At 45.6% G+C, this 18381-nt stretch overlaps 2 long non-coding RNA genes across 2 annotated transcripts in view; both read left to right on the plus strand.

Annotated features, from left to right (window-relative positions):
* Positions 1 to 12563, plus strand: part of LOC141749879 (uncharacterized) — a 66017-nt gene extending 53454 nt beyond the window's left edge. Inside the window, exons 3-4 of the long non-coding RNA XR_012589491.1 lie at positions 6352 to 6430; positions 7465 to 12563. This is a non-coding gene — a long non-coding RNA (uncharacterized LOC141749879). The remainder of the gene's footprint in view (positions 1 to 6351; positions 6431 to 7464) is intronic.
* A 2-nt stretch (positions 12564 to 12565) lies between these two features.
* On the plus strand, positions 12566 to 16067 carry LOC141749880 (uncharacterized). The gene is made up of 2 exons (XR_012589492.1): positions 12566 to 14310; positions 15188 to 16067. It is a non-coding gene; the product is annotated as an uncharacterized LOC141749880 (long non-coding RNA).
* Positions 16068 to 18381: the final 2314 nt, after the last annotated feature.

An 18381-nucleotide genomic window follows, 5' to 3' on the forward strand; every position in this document is an offset into this window, starting at 1 on the left:
GCTTTTGAAATATATTTCTGACATTCACACCCCTTCATCTGTTTATTTTTAACAGCTAACATTTTTTGAACTCAAATGTCATCTCAGCTGTATTCCCAGAGCTTAATTCATTCTGGTCCCGTAACCATTCTTTTATGCTTATAGCATGTATCTTGAATTAGCTAAATTAGATTTTACTCTCTTGTCAGTGACTGTCAGTGATGAGGCTTTTGACTTCCAGTTGCAAAATATATTCAGGTTCGAGAGGCAGCACAGTAAGCCGATGTTTGAAGCATGAATTAGACTTTTAATAGACAAAAAAAGATGCTAGGAAGATGTGACTTAGAAATGACTTTAGACATGCGGCCATAATTATTACATGCATTTGATTTCTATATACATATAGGGGGATTTTTAGGAGGCTGGTTGCTATGGTAACTTCTTTACTGCACGGTCCATATGTTGCTTCTGAAATTCTTTTTCCTGATGGAAAATTACACCCATGGACACGGATGGCATTTGTAAATCTCCCAAAAAAGCAACAATTTTCCTTTTCTTACTAAATGTCATCAGCTCTGCAATGGAAGCCTTTGAAGTTCGGTTCTCCCCCTTGTCAGTTCACCAAGCAAGAGACGTGAACTGCATCCAAACTCTTCTCTGCCTCTAAACCTTTCCCTTGCCTTGCTGAGAGCCTGCCTTACAGTAAATGCCCTGACTTTTTCATGGGATGAGGTCAGAAAAAGTTGTGTTAAAAAATAGCTCTCTCTCCAGGTGACAGCTGAAAGAGTAGGGGAGTTAGCAGGAGAGGAGAGCTTGGGCGCCCATCCCAATGTGAACTCAGTTCTCCGGATGCGAATGCATTTGGATTTTCTGTCCCTAAATCAAGCTAGATGACTAAATGTTTGGGCTTGGGGATTTTTCCCATGAAAAAAAAAAAGTTGCATTTTGCAGGTTGCAAAAGGCCTTTCATGAAAACATGTCAACACTGCAACTGTGGCACTGAAAGGCTATTGGTTTCAATGGTGCTTTCACCAGGAGGTTTCATATCTCTCCTTTGGGATCCTTCTGGGCTGCCCAGTTCAAGAAGAACAGGGAACTGATGGAGAGGGTACAGCAAAGGGCTATGAAGATGATGAGGGGACTGGAACATCCCTCTTATGAAGAAAGGCTGAGGGACTTGGGTCTTTTCAGTCTGGAAAAGAGACGACTGAGGGGGGATCTTACCAACGTTTATAAATACTGAAAGGGGGGGTGTCAGGAGGATGGGACCAGGTTCTTTCCAGTGGTGGCCAGTGACGGGACAAGACGTAACGGGCACAAACTTGAGCATAGGAAGTTCCACCTAAACACGAGGAGGAACTTCTTTCCTTTGAGGGTGGCAGAGCCCTGGCACAGGCTGCCCAGAGAGGTGGGGGAGTCTCCATCTCTGAAGACATTCCAAACCCACCTGGACGCGTTCCTGTGCCACCTGCTCTGGGTGACCCTGCTCTGGCAGGGGGTTGGACTGGATGATCTCCAGAGGTCCCTGCCAACCCCTGCCAGTCTGTGATTCTGTGATCAGGGCTTGCAAAGCTCTGCTCCATCCCACAGCAGGGAGGAGGAGCTATGGTGAGGTCCTGACTGTGAACCATTCCTGGACCATCTCCGTCCTCTGGTTTGGAAAAGCAAGTGACGGGCATTGCTGGCCTGGCCGTGTATACGCTGTGATGCACGGCTCCTTGGAGCAGGCAGAGTGGCTGCAGCTCTCCAGCTACATCACTGCTATTGATTGAGGAGGCCCAATTTTCCCACATTCTGCCTGAATAAGGGTGAAAGGAAAGCAGTATTTCTGAATGCAGAAAGAAAACTGGTTCTAAAAATGGCCGTGGAGTGGAATTATTGTCTTCCATGTAGCTCAATATGTCACTGTTGTACAAAAATGAATGAAAAGCTGGAAAGTAGAATAAGCTCAGCTCCAGGTGCGTGAACAGCTGGGAGCACAGTGTGCTTTCAGCTGCTGCACCATGCTCTCGGGGTGGACAGGGCAGCAAATTAGAGCCATCCATAGGCATGCTGCTACTTTTTGATGTGTTTTGTTGGTTTTGAATCTTTAAAGTGTTCTTTTAAAGTAGTGGAATTTCTCTATTCGTCTACTGGGGTTAGGGAAAAAAAAACCAAGAACCTCAACTACCTGCACTGTTGCAATCAATTGTGTTGCCTGGTCTGTTTTTGAAGTTTAAATCAAGGGATTAGAAATCCACAATGGAAAACTCCAGCACTGGGGCTGATGGAGCAACTCCCTGAGCTGAGAGCCAGGCCGGACTGTTCGGAATCTCCCTGCTCATACTGCGCTTCAGCATTTCAGTGCTGCCGTCAGCCATGAACATGTGCACATCTGTAAAATATGGATTTCGGTGAGGCTGGATTAGGCAGGGATTTAACTCTGTGTATCTGAAGTTTACCAAAAACCCATAGCCATTTAAATGTATTTTTAACCTTATTTTTCCCAGCAATTCTTATTAACGTCTGGGGCTTGGAAGCAACCGCCTTCATATTTATATACCTAAAGAGTGTGTGAATGTTGGCTTCTCAGAAACCTTTCTCGGTGCCTTACACAGCTGCACTTCTGTTTTACATTGGAAAGGTTTGGCACCTTAGCAGTATAAAGTTATAGGTTTTATCCCTAAAACTTCCCAAAAGCAGTTTCCATTATTAACACAATTGTGACAGCGATACTTTGTTTATATTGCTTCACCTGGGGCACATAAACTTAAAGGACTGAAAATACCTCCATGCAATAAAAGAATTTTATATAATTGCTACCTCTTGCTGTAAGGGACAGCTGGCCTTTGAAAGTTGGGAACTCATTTACGTCATTGAAGTAAAATGTAAGCCTGGGGGTTAAATGACTGTAATTTATGTTTCTGAAGCTCAAAACACAAATATGGCTGTCCAAAGGGCAAATACCGTTCCAAACAAGCTAATACTCATAATTCAACTTGGAGAGTATGTACGTCTACGGTCCCCTGATAGCAGGCTATCGATGGCTGTCCAGCACTGCTCTTTTCTTTTGATATTTATTCTCTTGTTATCTCTGGTTTGTTATCCCCAGTCTTAAAATTTCTACAGACGGCTTCCTAGTTCAGCTGCTTTAAATGTTTCCAAGGCTGGGCCCCATCCTGGGGACGTGTCCTGATGCTGCCACCCGTTGTCACCGGGGGCTCCGTCAGTCCAGCCCACCAGGTAGATGTGGCAGTGGCTGTGTCACCGAAGCGTCTCTCATCGCTGAGAATGGCTAATTTCTTGTGGCTGGACAAAACCCAGCTTCCTGTGAGCAGAATAGCTAGAAATCACCCTGCATTTCTTGTGCTAGAGCATTTTTTTGTCACTGTCTCTAAGCATTTGTGTGAACACCATTTATATACTTTGGGTTTAGGGCCCGGTTCCAAACAGCTGTTGCTTGTTTAGCTTTTTCTAATTTTTTTTTTTTTTTTTTTTTTTATTTATAACACTGAAAATCTCTCTGGAATGGGCTGACACCAAAAATGTTTGTTCTAGCCCTTGGATGAAAGCACCCACCCATGGTCCATGCTTTTATGATTTGCAAATTCACCAACACTTATTATGGCATTGCAAAACAACGGTGACAAAAAGAAATTCAACCACAGCTCCCTCGGAGCAAATTCCAGGCTCAGAGCTCTGCTGCAAGCTCGCAAGCCCATCATCACCGGGGAGCCTGCGTCGATTTAGAAGGTATATTTCCAAATCTCATTTCTGGTGTGATCATGCTCTGCCTTGGCTCCCTCCAACAGTTGTCATTTGCTTTTAATACCTATTCAGATGTATCTGTGACTTGAAAATAATGAATGTCATTTTCATAATTGTCAAGAGTTCGGTTGTGCTGCCCAGTATAGCTCAGTGGAGAAGAGCAAATGGCAGATGTTCTTAGTCTTGGATTGTTTAAGTGTGAACGCTGAAATCAGGTTTCTAGTGCAAGGAGACCATGGAAGGTGAATTCAAATTTCCCCTGAGCGTTGTGTGAGTGAACTCAATTCCTTCCCGTAAAGCACCTCTTCGGGCAAAAGTGGGCACGACTTTGGACAGAGCATATCCAGCTGAAACATGGCTGGATATCCAGGTCCTGCTGTACTTGCCCTCCTTGCAATAGTGACCATGAACCTGCCGAGAAGGTGAGGACACAGCCCAGCATGTGTCCGGCTGATCCACATCGTCTCCTTTCCATCTCCCATGGGCTGGGACCGTGGCAAGGCTGCAGCTGGGCACGTCCTCCTTAGTTACTGGAGTGTTAGTCTGGTGTCCGGGAACACCGTGGCTCACTGGGGACCCCATGTTAGCTGCTGTGGGACAAAACGTCCCTTCTCCATAGAAGTTTTCCCCCGGCACGGGGAGGTGTGGGCACACACACACAGAAGGAGTGAGGTGGGGGAGGTCCTGGCCGTGCCACGAGCTCCCAGCAGTTTGCAGGCTAACCCTTGCTTACCGATTATTTTTCCTTCAGAATCATAGTGGAAGTATTGAGGAGGGAATTTGGGAAAAACACAGAAGTGGCTTTAGAAAATGTGTTCGGAGTTCTGCTCCCGAGTGAGAAGGGGAGCCTGAAAGCAAGCCCAGTCCTTCCTTCCCAGCACAAGTGCAGCCCCCGGGCCCCCGGGATGTGCCGTCATGTTCCGGGAATGTGCTTCCTGGAGGCGCTGCATCCACCTCCCTCCGCTTGCCCGTCCTGCCGGGACCAGCCTCCCTCGCTCCTCTGGCCAAGCCTGTGCTGCGGGGAGGCACAGCCTGGCGTCGGGCTCCGGGGCACTCACAGAAGGACCAGCACCAAAGGGCAAAGACCTTCTTTCCACCCGTTTTTTGGAGGAGCACAGCTGCCTCCAGCTGCTGCCGCAGTAAGGAGTGATTATGGACCAGACATCCGTGGTAAAAACCCACAGCGTGAAACTATCTCAGACTGCACCAAGGGCAGTTGTGGACCTGTTTTCCAGCTGCACCATCGAAAGTTTGCCAGAGGCAACTGAGCTGAAGCTTGAGCGAATGCAAAGCTGGAGAGCTCCTGCACCCATGAATCATTCCCTGGTAGGAAACAGTCACAGATGCCAAATGCAGATTATATTCCCTAAAATAAATTGAATGGTTATCTGGACCATCAAGTATGAACCACCAGCCACTGCGATACGTGCATGGAGGTGGCGGTGGGGCTGGCAACCCAAAGAGCATTTTCCTTTCTTCCTCACCTTTCAGGGCTGCATGTCACAGGATACAAGGGAAATTTAATGTGTTTCTAAGAGGACACTACAACGAGGAGGTTTGCTGCCAAGCAGGGGCTCGTCCCTTCCTGGGGTCTAACTGATGGAGGTGACTGGGTGGGGCTTCAAGACCAGGTTGGACGGGTCTTTGAGCAACCTGGTCTAGTGGGAGATGTCCCTGCCCAGGGCAGGGGGTTGGAACTGGGTGATCTTTAAGGTCCCTTCCAACACGAACCATTCTATGATTCTGTGACTGCTGTGCCCAAGGACTGCTCTCAAGGTCCAGGCAATTCTTTCCAGTCTTACCCCTGTGTCACCGGTACCTTTTCTTCTCTACCTGCTCAGAAACGGCTGCAGATGCTGAGAATTTAAAGCCTAGTCCTTAAGATCTATTGTGGCTGAAATGTCTATAAACACCTTGAGTCTCTTCAGAGACCACTGTGCTTGCCAAACTCCGCAGTTTACTAGTATGTCTCATTATATGTGGTGCTTTCCCCCCTTCTGCAGCCCATGATTATGTGAGAACTGCAGGAAAAGTAAGTTTAAAGACTTCAGTACATCCTCAATGCCTAAACTGAAAAAGTACATGAAGAAACTCTAATTTCATTAAAAAGTTGAAATAGTATTTAAGATGACCTCAAGACTTGAAGCCTGTCTGCAGCTTTTTCCGGCATTGGCAGTTATCAATATTGAAATATTATAAGAAAAGTTTTTTTCCTTTTTTTTTTTTTTATATTAGTAACCCAAGACCACATATTGCTCAGCTGAAATCTGCTGAACATTAATCACCAGATTCTGTGTTTTATGGCTGAAATAAATCTGATTAGAAAGCAGCAAAAAAGTCAGTAAACTAGTGTCATGACTCGCCATACCCTGGCTGACTGTAACAGGTTGCTTATAGGAGTCAAATTTTGTTTTCAAGTAGAAATATATATTGCACAGCTGACTGGGGTGTGTCCGTCCACTAAATTGAATCCAGGCTAAATTAATCAGCAGGTATCTGCTCCGTGCGTGTGTTTTAAGAGGATGACAAGGTCCTTGATCTAGAAGAGCTCCAAGGACGTACAAGGGGAAATATTTTCTTGGATTTTGACTGTAACAGAAACTGCATTTTCTCTTCCTTTTTCAGGGCTGGATCTCATACAGTATGTGGTGGTTGCAGAGCTGCATGGCTTCGTCCATCACATGAATGTTCTCCTAACCAACAGGTACTGTATCCATGTATTTTCACAGAAGGGTTGTCATCAGGATCAGAAGTTTTGAAGCAAATACCTCAATCATCTCCACTTACAGCAATTCGGTTTGCACTGTGGAGTGGTGCTGCAGCACACGAACTGGGTGGCTTTTGGAGGACGTGAGACTAGATGATGTGTTCCAGCTCACCTAAACGCACGGGCCGCTAATGATGACGCAGTATCAGGACCAATCCCCCCTGAAAACTTCCAGTACGGACACCCGCTTTTCAGATCTGTTTGCTAAAGCTAATGCAGATGTAGCCACTAACCGCGCTCTGCCCACAGATATGCTCACGCAGCAATAACCAGACCCCAGCTCATGGTGATCCAGTTCATCTTTCTAAAGCAAGGTTATTCCTGTCAATACCAAACAAGAAGAGACACTTATCATTTTAGGGACTTTACACCATTTATCTTGCCATCCCCTCTCTCCTCCCCACAGGTGTACACTTGATACAGTCGCTTTTCTCCAGGGAAAGCACCCGATTTCGTGGTGGACAGGAATGCTGACCCACTTGCCTTCTGCTGCAAGCATCCATCAAACCCAGCCTCTCTGTCCCCTGGAGTCTTAATTTTCCTCTTGACAGCAAAGACAAATGACTCCCCCAGGGCTGTTTGCTCATGTCTACTCAAGGTTTACGTGATGTTTCTTGAAGATGACCTGGTTTTTTAACACAAAATGAGTTTTCTTTCCACTGCCACCTACCAGCGTGCAGGCAGAGATAGATTTGTTTTAAGAAAACCTCATGGTGCCAATTCCCAACACATCCTCCCTCTCTTCTCTCTGCTTTGGGCTTCTTCTGGTTCTTAGATGTTTCTAGCTGTAATGCTTTCCCCCCATTTGGGCTTGCCCTGCACAGATACGGTGATATTTTACTTGAGGTGGAACAACCAAAAGAAAGGAAATTTCCCAGTATTTTTCCAATCCAGCACGAGTTTTTTTTTCCAATTCACTGTGAAATCTGGCTTATTTTTTCCCATCCTGTTCTTTTCTCTTTCCTCTGCAGGGCTTCCCCAACACCACGCCACCAACTCCCAAATGGTGGGAATATTCCCCATAAGAAAATTCCTGTGTCTCTAGGATTATTCCCACTCTCTGTCCACCACTGATACTCCAGGAGTCCACAACTCGACAGGCTGGGAGCTGCTCTTTGAATCTTCAAACCGAAGGAAAGACTAAGTTTGTGTGTTGTTTAGGACAATGGTTTTACTGGGTTTTTGAGGTGGTGTGAGCAAATGTATTACACTGGGAACATCTGCTGTGAAGACAGCACACCGTAATCTCCAACTTCGCCAACAGTTGGACAGTTAATCTCCCTCACATTAATTGCTTCCAGGTTTCTAATAGATTTTAAGATTTTTTTTGTTGTTGTTGTTTCCTTATTTATAAGATATTGCTGGAAACAACAACCACATTTGTAAGTATCTGTCTCAAAACCAATTTATTTCCCAGTAATGTCACCTGGGAGCAGAGTAAAGCAACGGCCACCCGCTTACCAGGCCCTCACCTGCTCACAGGTAGTTTATCCTCTGCAAAACAGTGCCTTGAAAACAGTTCTTCTCTCCAGGCACATGGAATGAACCTGAATTCTGCGTGCCGCGGCTCGCTGCAGACCTGGGAAGGCAGGCAGACAACGCAAGGAAACAGGAGCTGGTTTTGTTATTGAAATCTGCACGATGAGGCAGGCAGAGAAATAGGGACAAAGCAGCTTCAGTTCCCCAGGTTTCTAACTTTGGAGAGCTCGTCTTTGCAATATAGCTTTTTAATGTCATCCTTGGCAAAAATGTCCTTCCTTTTATTTCCCTCCTCCCAGAAAGCACAAACCCGCCCTGCAGCACCATACGCAGGGCCGCCCGGTCTTGCACTGGGAAATACCAAACCCCTTATTTGTAAGGAACGCTGCCAGCCCTGGCTACGGTTAAACCCCCATAAAACTGAAGGAACTCTCTCGCCAGATTCATCCGGGTGTTGAAAGAGAGAAGCCTGTGGTTGCCACTTCCCAGTTTCCCTTGGCACAAGGATTTTCCAATCAGCCAGGACATCCCAAAGACGAGAAACGGTGCCGGACCACCTGCGTGCTGGCTGCGCTCGGCAGCCGGCCAGTCCCTCCAAGCATTTCCAAACTCAGCAGAGCAGCCCCGAGGTTACACAAAGTCTTTTTGCTCCCACCTCAGTGACCTCAGGGCTACAAATGCTGCCGTGGGACCTTCTTCTGCACTGGAATGAGCTCCTTGTTCACAGGAAAACCGCGCTCCAACACAGCCCCTCCTCAGCTATCGAACGCAACAATCACCTACTGACCAGCTATGAGTTACCCTGCGAGGGGAAAAGGCCTCCCTTAAACCCACTGCTTTGTCCTTTTACCACTTGTGTATGCAACTGCTTAATACATAGTGAATAATTTAAACAATCCACATGCCATAACATGCCCCCAAATGTTTAGCTGAGTGTCCCCAAATTTGTTTTGCGTGTTTATCCTTCCATTCGTTAGGAACGTAAATGTTCTTTGACTTTGCCCTGTGCCTTTCAGCATTATTTTATGGAAATTCCAATTTCCTGCCCTGAAAGAAACCCTGATGATAATGAGAGGCTTGAAGCTTTTCAAACCAAAAAAAAAGCAGTTCGAGTCAATTCTGCATTTTGTTCTTAATCAAAACTAGTTGTGTGCATTTGCATCAACAGTGAGCTCAGCACACAATGCTCCATATGGGCTTGGCTGCCGGCATTCACCGAATGGCAGGAGCCACTGAAAAAGCTCCCTGGTTTTCAAAGGTTTAGGGATGACCTTGCAAAAGTGTCATTTGTCACTGCCTTGTCCAGAAGCACTAGAAAAATCCCTGGAAACGTGCTATGGAATCACAGAGCCCAACTCTTGCATTGCCAAAGAAGCGCAGCAGCACTTGCCTACAGAGAGACAATGGGAAATAAGAAACTGGAAGCTTTTAATGGAGCCCCAGAAGATTTTTTTCTTGATGTTTTATCTGGATATTGGTCTTCCACTTCAGACGTTACTCGTTTTTCAGGCACACTATTTCAACTCGCTTTATACCGAGTCTACCATAAATATGAATGCAAACAAGCTACGGTCCATTAATCTGGACACCTATTTGCAATTCTAAAGTGTCTGAAACACTTGGAAACAGCCTACAAACTTTTACTGTTCCCCTGTTCGGACCTGATCTTGCAGAACCCCCTTCACGCTAATTCCAGTCAAGTTACACCCAGGAGGGGGTATCCCTGTACGTGCAGTTTTAGGAGCAGGTCCCCATTTTTGAGCACATTAATAGCACCCAGAAGGGCCGCGGCACACAGACTTCGCAGGTCTGTTCTGCAGAGCATGAACAATTAGGAGAAATAGGGACGACGAGTCTCACAGGCATCCCTGGACGCGCTGTCGTGAGTGGCTGGACAAGTTGTGCTCAGAAAGGATTTATTTCCACTCATTTTGGTCTTGTGGCTGTGAGAGGCTTGCAAAACCTTTCACCTTCTTTCCCTGGAGTCATATATATTTTATGAGAAATTTAAGAATTACCTCTTATTAAAATGGGGATAGTGTAATTACCAATAAAAAGCAGATGTTATGGCATGACTAATGCTTGAAAACGTGTATGTAGCAAGCACAACATACCAGCACATCCAGGCTTTTCAGTAGGATAATAAAAGTTGTCTTTGTTGAAACTAACTGGCCAAGTCGCAGGGTTCTGAAGTCACAGGGAAATCCTTACGGAAAACGCTGAAAAGCTCCGCAAAAGGGCAGCTTTGCTCCCACCGTAACTCCAGAAGGTTGAAATGAAAAAACCCACATCCCTGTCCACCTTGTCCAGGTCAGGAGGTGTCTGAGAAGGTGTCCTGCTACAGCACCCGGACTCGCTGCGCTGAGAGCATCCTTCCTCTACAAGCCGTAATGAGCCATAATTAGTGAACTCCCTGACACCTCCGGCACCTCTCGGGGGTTCCATAACCCACCTGCAACAGTCAAGATCATTCCCTTGGATCAGTCCCAAGTATTTTGGCAAGGCATATGTGGAGCACTCCGCGTAGGCTGACTTTTGAAACAGGAATGCGCAAACATCATGTAAATGGAGTTGTTCGGCAAATCTGCTCAAGTCAGTCCCGGGGTTCACAAGCTTCATCTGCGCTCGCAAATTCCTCTCCCTTCCTTCCTGGCAAATTGCATTTATTGCTTTTCCCCACAAAAGCATCTTTAAAGCAACACTGGGCTTGCAAAAGAGCATTCGCAGCTTGGAAAGAGGGTCTGGTCTCCTGGGTGTGGGTCTGAATTTGGGGGCATAAGGAGAATCCGCACCTCGGCCAGGGAAGGCTGTGGGGGCAGCAGGAGCTGGAGGTGGGGGCTCAGGACCCAGGGGTGCAGGGAGGGCTGGGACACCTCAGCATCCATGGGCTCCTGCTCACCTCTGCCTTCTCCTGTCTTCAGATCCCAGGTCTTTGACTCCTTCTCCGGTCCAAATCTCATGCCTTGCCCAAAGCCCGGTGATTCGGGGTGCGCTGGAGGCTGTGGAGACCTCCCCGTCTTTTCCTTAAGACCCACCCACACTCAATCATTATTTCCTGCACATAAAAAAAATCATTATTTCTTTGCACATAAAGATGAGGGGTAATGGCTTCAAACTGGAAGAGGGGAGATTTAGATGAGATCTCAGGAAGAATTCTTTGCTGTGAGGGTGGTGAGCCCCTGGCCCAGGTTGCCCAGAGAAGCTGGGGCTGCCCCATCCCTGGAGGGGTTCAAGGCCAGGTTGGACGGGGCTTGGAGCAACCTGGTGTGGTGGGAGGTGTCCCTGCCCAGGGCAGGGGGTGGCACTGGATGGCCTTTAAGGTCCCTTCCAACTCTAACCATTCTGTGATTCTATATTTCAATTAAATTTAAAAAAAAAAGCATCCAAATTCTCAGACTCTTCTTGGCCCTGCAGGAGTGTCAGTTCACTGGAGAAACCTCCTGCATTGTGCCTGTTGCAGAGTGGAAGGGGGTTTTTTTCAGGTTGGTTTGTACCAGCATTAGCTCTGTCATTTTGTGAAATGAAACTAAGACATATGCATAAGCAGCCTTGACAGCAATTAGTTCTGGCAGAATCTTCGTGGTAATGAATTTCAATGAAGCTGGGGTTTTGGGTGCCTGAACACTTCATTAGCTGCCGGTATATCATACTGATGCAGTTGAGAAATCACATTATAATAAACCACTTTTTACTGCAGGCAGCAACCCGGATAATAAAGGGGATGAATAATAATAATATAGTCCATTCAAAACCATTCCTGTGCTTTAGAGCTCTGGAATGTCAGTAAATACATCAAATAGTATGCGGGAATGAATCTTATTCTGAATTTCTCTGTTACCCGGGTACTTATGAGCATTTTTAATATATTGTCAGAGGAGCTGCTCCACTCTATTACACTTGCCAGTTAAACACTGAAATACATACGTGTTGATGCAGTAATAAGAAAAACCATCTGTCATTTAGTAAAAAATATTTTAAACATGAATGGAGGAAAATAGATGGTAACTATTTCGATGTGAAATATCAGGAAGTCCTTGTCTGATTCTATATGTTTACAGGATATTTTCGTTTTTAAAGTATGGAAATACATGGCTTTGAAAATGCCTTAAAAGGCACAACTGAGGCATTCCTGTGCTTTCTTCTATGTTTGTAAATCAGAGAGAGATGCATTATTCTGTCACGGTAAAATGAAATTTATACTTATCACTGGCTTTGCAGCGATTAGTATGAAAATGAAAAACTGCATTTATTTGATGCTATTTCTGTTGAAATTTATCCTTTTGAATGTGTCACTTGGGCTGCTGGTTGTTTGGTTGGGCATCCAACAAACAAGCTCTCCTGCACCAGTGAAGAACAAGGTGGAGGGGCCCGGCCCCTCCGGGCTTTGCTGAAACACCCCAACCAGGACCAACCCCCCAGCTGGGACCAGTTGGTTTGTTAGGGCTTATCTCAGTAGTTCATTGTCCCACTGACAGGGATAAAAGCAACTGATGCTTCTTTAGGAGGAAGCCAGGCCACCTGTGAGCATCCCAGTAAAACCAGGCTGTCCAACAAGATGGTACTGGGAAAGAGGAAGGGGAAAGCTCAGGGGGAAGGGGGAGTGGGATGGGATATCCCCCCCATTTGTGATGCTGCCTTGGAACCCTGTCACCAAGGCAGCCAGGCAGACGTGGGATGATGCTCTCCCCACTGGGTTTCCCTGTTTGGAGGCTTCCTGAGTCCGTGGTAACTATAAAAATACCGTTTCTCTCACCCCTGTGAACACATAGCTTGCAGTTATGTTACCCAAGTGTATAGATGTGGGCCCATTTGAATGCGATATTTGTAAGATATCCTTAAAATGCAAAAAGCCTTAGAGACAGATCTCTTGATAAGAAAGAAGCAGAAGAAAGTAAATGTGGATGGGGAATTAACAGCACCAGAGCAGCAAACAGCTAAGGGTAGACAATTTTTCTAGTAGCAAACTATTTCTGTGTGTTTATCTATAACAGTAAGATGACCTCTTACCTCTTTTTTTTTTTTTTTTTTACAATTAAATAGTGTCTCACAATAGTGGTTTAAATAGGCTTCTCAAACAAAGAAAGATAAAACTGGAGTTGAATTGTAACATCAAATCCAAGGTCTTTCAAAGCCTTGAATTGCATATGCCAGTTTTGGTTGCATCGAAAATTCAAAAGGAAATATCTGGAGAAGAGGGTTGTACAGGGTTTGGGTTTTTTTTTTTTTCAGGCTCCACCCAAATTTTAATGTTCTTTCATTTCCAGAATGCTCACAAGCACTGCTGATCTACCGAGATTTTTCAGGAGACCATAAATCATCCTAAATAGCCCAAGCCTGTGGGAGTCCCATTTTGTTGGCTCGGACTCTGCCAAGGCAGCTCATGAAATCAGATGTAAATTTAACCTCAAACCAGGTACAAACACTGTCTCTGTGGGCCATGGTTTTGTACAGTGCCAAACAGTAGTCTGTAAAAAATCAGGTAGCAGGGGATGGAGACTGGGGTTTTATTTCTGAAGCCTGGTTGTTGCTGCTCTTCATCAAGATAGGGAAAACAGGAAATTTCATATTTTTCCTGTGTGAACTACTAAAGGCTGCTTGAGAGTATAGGAGCTAAGATGGTATTTAAATTTAATTGAAAACCCTATATGAGAAACCATTTCAAGACTCAAAAACAAAGACATGAAAGATAAATCAGCCAAACCCTTACAATCCTCAGTCTTCCGGTTGACCTCATTATCTCTTTGTAGCGGCCGATGTGGCATGCCCTGGGTTGACAGCAGAACTGATTAACATTGGTGATTGGTTTTGCTAATGACTCTTGCCCATTGATAGCATAATATTGTTGTATTTGATCAAATACAAATTTATTTCAGGAGCTTCCAGGAGATCTGGAGACAAGGGATGAAACCACTCCCCCACCATCCAGGCCAGGAGTCTTGGAGCACGTCCCGCTGACCAGGGACAGTTCTGAAGACTTGAATACAAAAATATCGCATTGCAATGACCATTCAGTCCGAGAACACCTGGCGTTTACTCTTGAGTACCTGCCCTACTATAGAACCTCTTACATCTTTATCAGCCCATCTTCCCTTGCCGCATCGCACATCAGCACAGAAACGGCAGAAAGCTTCAATGATGGCGAGGTTAACACTAAGCATGATGAGAAAGTGAGTTATTCAGCTGCTTCCACAGGATATTTTCCATGTTACAGAACATCTGAAGAGCTTCTTGGCCAGCCACTCGCATATGGATTAAATACAGAGGAAAAAAACCCTGATAACGATGGGAAAGATGAGAGCGAAGGCGGATGTGCAGAGGATGTTGGAGATGCTGAGAAAGTAAGCTGCAAGGGTAATTGCTAAATTGCTCCCTGAGATTGTCCAGAACCAGGGAATGCTCCGTCCTCCACGAGTGGGAGCACTGACCCCACCAGCCCCAGGGCCACACTGGCCTTACCAACGGCCCCAGTGTTGTAGCTGCATCAGACGTGGAGACGTGCTTTGCTTGAGTATTGCTACTGCACTTCCCTTTAGTCGAGGTCATGCACAAAGAAATGCAGAATTTGTGCAGGCAGGGTCTTTGCGTGAACACATACTTTCAGGGCAGGAAGAGACATAACTGGGAAAAAAACCCAAACAAAATCAGCCAAAGGCGAGAGTGGGAGCCCCTGCGGCTGGTTGAGGTGTGTGCGGCGGGGACATGTCCCTGCACCCTGGGTCTGAGCGAGGCACCTCAGCTCCCTCTATCACACAAACAGCCTCTTAGGAATTCTTGTCACCCTGCCCAGACTGTTTCAAAGTCTACGTGCTTAAATGGGGTTCACTTAGGTGAGGTGAAACTCACCTTTAATGTTTCTGAAAGCGGTAGGAAGGGAGGAAGAGAGGTGGGCACATCTCACACTGTTCTGTTCCCCAAAATTAGACCCTTAACACAATAATGGATTGTGCTCTGAAAACACAATGCAGGGGTAGAGCTATCTGCAAGGAGGAGATACCTGAGACAGCCAGCAAAGTCCCTGTCCCTTGAAACAACCCCAGAGACCCCCACTCCTGCTATGTGGGGACACTTGGCTCTGGATGAGACTTGTCCCATTGCTGCAGGGGACTGCTGCAGGGGACTGCTGCGTCCCCAAAGGCAGCACAGTTTCCAATGTGTCATCCCTGCTTTTAAATCATTTGAGACCTTAGTTTTTGGTCTTGTACGTGTTTCTTTCAGACCATCCCACCAAGTTTGGAGTTGGACAAGAGGGCACTTTCCTCTATGGCTGATGAAGAGCCACCAGCCCACCAACTCCTAGGAGACAGCACCTCTGAACGCTGCCCATCAACCATCCCCTTCCCCAGCGGGCTGCCAGGTCTGAATCAGACCTTTCCCTCCAGCAGGTACTTTCCTTACTACAGGACAGAGGGAGAGCTCTGTCCTGACCCAGCTCTGGGTGACGGGTTCCTCACAGGGACAGGAGGTTTGGAGAACAAAGAGGGACGACAAGGGGGAGAAATGGGTATTTGGAATCTTTGTGCCAGCTGCGTGGTGTGCTGAGAACAAAGCCGGAGGGGTTGTCTTCGTCAGCAAAAGATTGAGTCAACACAGGCAAGAATGAGAAGCTCTTGAAACCTACAACAATGTGAAAATCCGCATGAATATGGAGTAGAAATACTCCTGCCCTCAAACAAAACAAGTGATAACCTGGCCCGTGTAATGACAGCAGAAAGCAGCAGCGAGGGAAATGACTGATTTGGGGGATCCAGATAAACTTGCCCTAGAAAATATCCCGAAGGAAGAGGGCGAGGAAGAGAACTGTGTTTTTCTGTGGCTAATCCCAAAGGCTAGATGGTCACTTGAGGGATGTGCAGCTATAGGAAATGGCCAACGGGAAAAAAAAATAAGAATTATTTAAATCTAAGCTGCTTGGAGGAATTAAGCAGAGACCTAATTTCCAGTAGGGATTGGGAAATACATTTCCTCTCTCCTCCACTACAATTCTTCCATTGTATTAATGGCATGTGTTAGACCTGGTTACTGTGCACAAGTCATACACAGGAGAAAAAAAAGCATTTTTATTTGAATTCTTTGTCAATATAATTTTTTGAACACATTTCCATTATGTCTGTCTTCATTTCACTTGCACAGTCAGTAATGAAAATATTCCTGATGACTTTAATATGTGCAACTATGAGCTGCTATAAAACATCAGTTTTGACTCTGGGAAACCGGGCAACAGCATCCAGGAACAACTTGGCTTTGGTGAATCTTGACCGATTTACACCAGATGAGGATCTGACCAAAAAAAGGTCAGGGCGGTGTTTCCTTTGCAATTGTGAAATCTTGCAACACACTCTCCTTACTGCCAACTATGTCACCTCTTTGAGACGCCACACAAGTTGATGAAGCTCTTTTCCGACCCTGCTATGTGCGTAGACACTTGCTGCTCAAAATAGAGGTGTTTACTCCAACCATTTGGTCAGTCTTTGACTGCTTCTGTAATGATGACACATTGGTATTGACAACCTGCAGCTGAACGTACCAGTGTTACCTAGTTTCTCTAAGCGATTGAAGATGCAAAATGCATCATATTTAGCTACATCTCCATAGTTAGACAAGTTTTCCTTGTGGATGACACTAAGGCCAGGAAGGCGACAGCCTTGTGAGGTACGTGAGGATTTGGATAATAACTTCTACCCACGCTGCACTTAAGTGTTTTTGACAGGCAGGGAAGGGTTTTTGGCTGGATGCTGGGACCCAGCAGAGGACAGGAGCTTCAACCCTGGTCTTTCTGGACTGCTCAGGATGAGGTGATGCACCACCCTGAAGCCTGTGTCCCCCTGCGGGTGAGAGCTTGGTACTGTTCCAGGGAACCTGGGCTTGGTCAAACTGCTGAAATTTCATCCCGATATCCATGCACAGCTGTCCTGGCTGGAAACATGAAGGCAACCAGAGCAGCTGGCGTTGCCTTCCCTGCCCCACATCCCTGCACCCCCGTGGGCACCTCAGTATCATTCTGACACCTCCTCCCTGAAAAATAAGATGAATCAGATTCCGGTTGAACCGAGCCAGGCTGTATGAAATAGTTTCTGGTTTTAAGTGTGAAGAAGGCCTATGCCTTGGGTATGTTGAAAGCAAGCCATGGAAAATATAGCGGGATTATCTAAACTCAAGAGATGGGGCAGAGGAGGGAGGGAAATCTGTCTGAAAATTGGGTGTGATTTATTCTGAGAATATTAAATTCAGCATTTCCACAAAATTGGCATATTAAAATAGTTTAAACTATGTAATATCAAGTCTACAAATCTGCCTGACTTCCACTAGATAGAAATTAGCTGCTTTCTATTGGCTGTACTTGATAATTTATGGGAACAATGAACATCAGAAATCAAGGATTTGGGAGATGAGAATATTACAAGCTTTACCCTTCTGGATCAGAAAAGCCTAATTTTAATCAAAAGCCAGCAAATATCATATGTTGCCATCTGGAAACTGGAGCTGAACAAATCTCTGGATTTTAATATATTTTCCATACAGTCTCGCTTAGAGGTAGAAAGGAAAGGATGGAGGGCAGAGTTGGAAGCTTCTGTGTTTCTCTCAAAGGCTTATGCTGCTTTATTACTTTTCCACATAGTTAACATCCTGTACACAGAGAGCAAATGATTTTCCTCAAACTGCCCCATGGATCAGATTGCTACCTCAGAGAGGACATCGTGTACCTTTGCCCCAAGAGAGGTCCTAGTCAGCTGGAAATAACAAACAGTTCAGTTCAGCCTCGTGTACTGATAACATATTTCCTTTCATCTCTCTATTTGAAAAATTCATAACTATTGCTCTAAACCCTCAGTACTTCAATATTAGTGGTTCTCTGGAGTTGGAAAAACAATCCGCAATTACTTTGATGCATGCTGTGTAGTCTTCATTGATCCCATTTAAGCTTTTAATCTCATGAATTCACAAACTTAATTCATAAACCAAACCAAACAAACTGTGGCAAAGTATGCCCTTTAATAACAAAAGTGGTCATGACCATCACTGTCTTTGGGGATTTCTTATAACGCGGGTTCTTCTTTCTCAAGAGCTGATGTTAGATTTCATTTGGAAAGGGGGATAAAGACTTAGTCACAATATTTGTTAATCTGCGTACCCCTAGGGAAAAAACCTCTTTCAGAGTCGATAAAAAGGTTCACACAGACTTTGCAGGGCATGGAATTTGTCTCTGAAATTAGGTACGAGAGGCTTTCTTTAGTAAAGTACTCCAGGCCTTAAGACCTAGACCCAAAGCATCCTAAAATCAGTAAGAAACCTCCCTCAGCCTCAGCGAGGTGGGACTTGGGCCTCCAGTCTCCCCCTGTGGCGTAGAGCAGCAAGCCGAAATGGTCCCTTTGTAAACCCACCAAACGCTGCTTTAGGGAGAAAATTAGCTC

The sequence above is a fragment of the Larus michahellis genome, chromosome 11, assembly GCF_964199755.1.
Source record: "Larus michahellis chromosome 11, bLarMic1.1, whole genome shotgun sequence".
NCBI classification, from domain to species: domain Eukaryota; kingdom Metazoa; phylum Chordata; class Aves; order Charadriiformes; family Laridae; genus Larus; species Larus michahellis.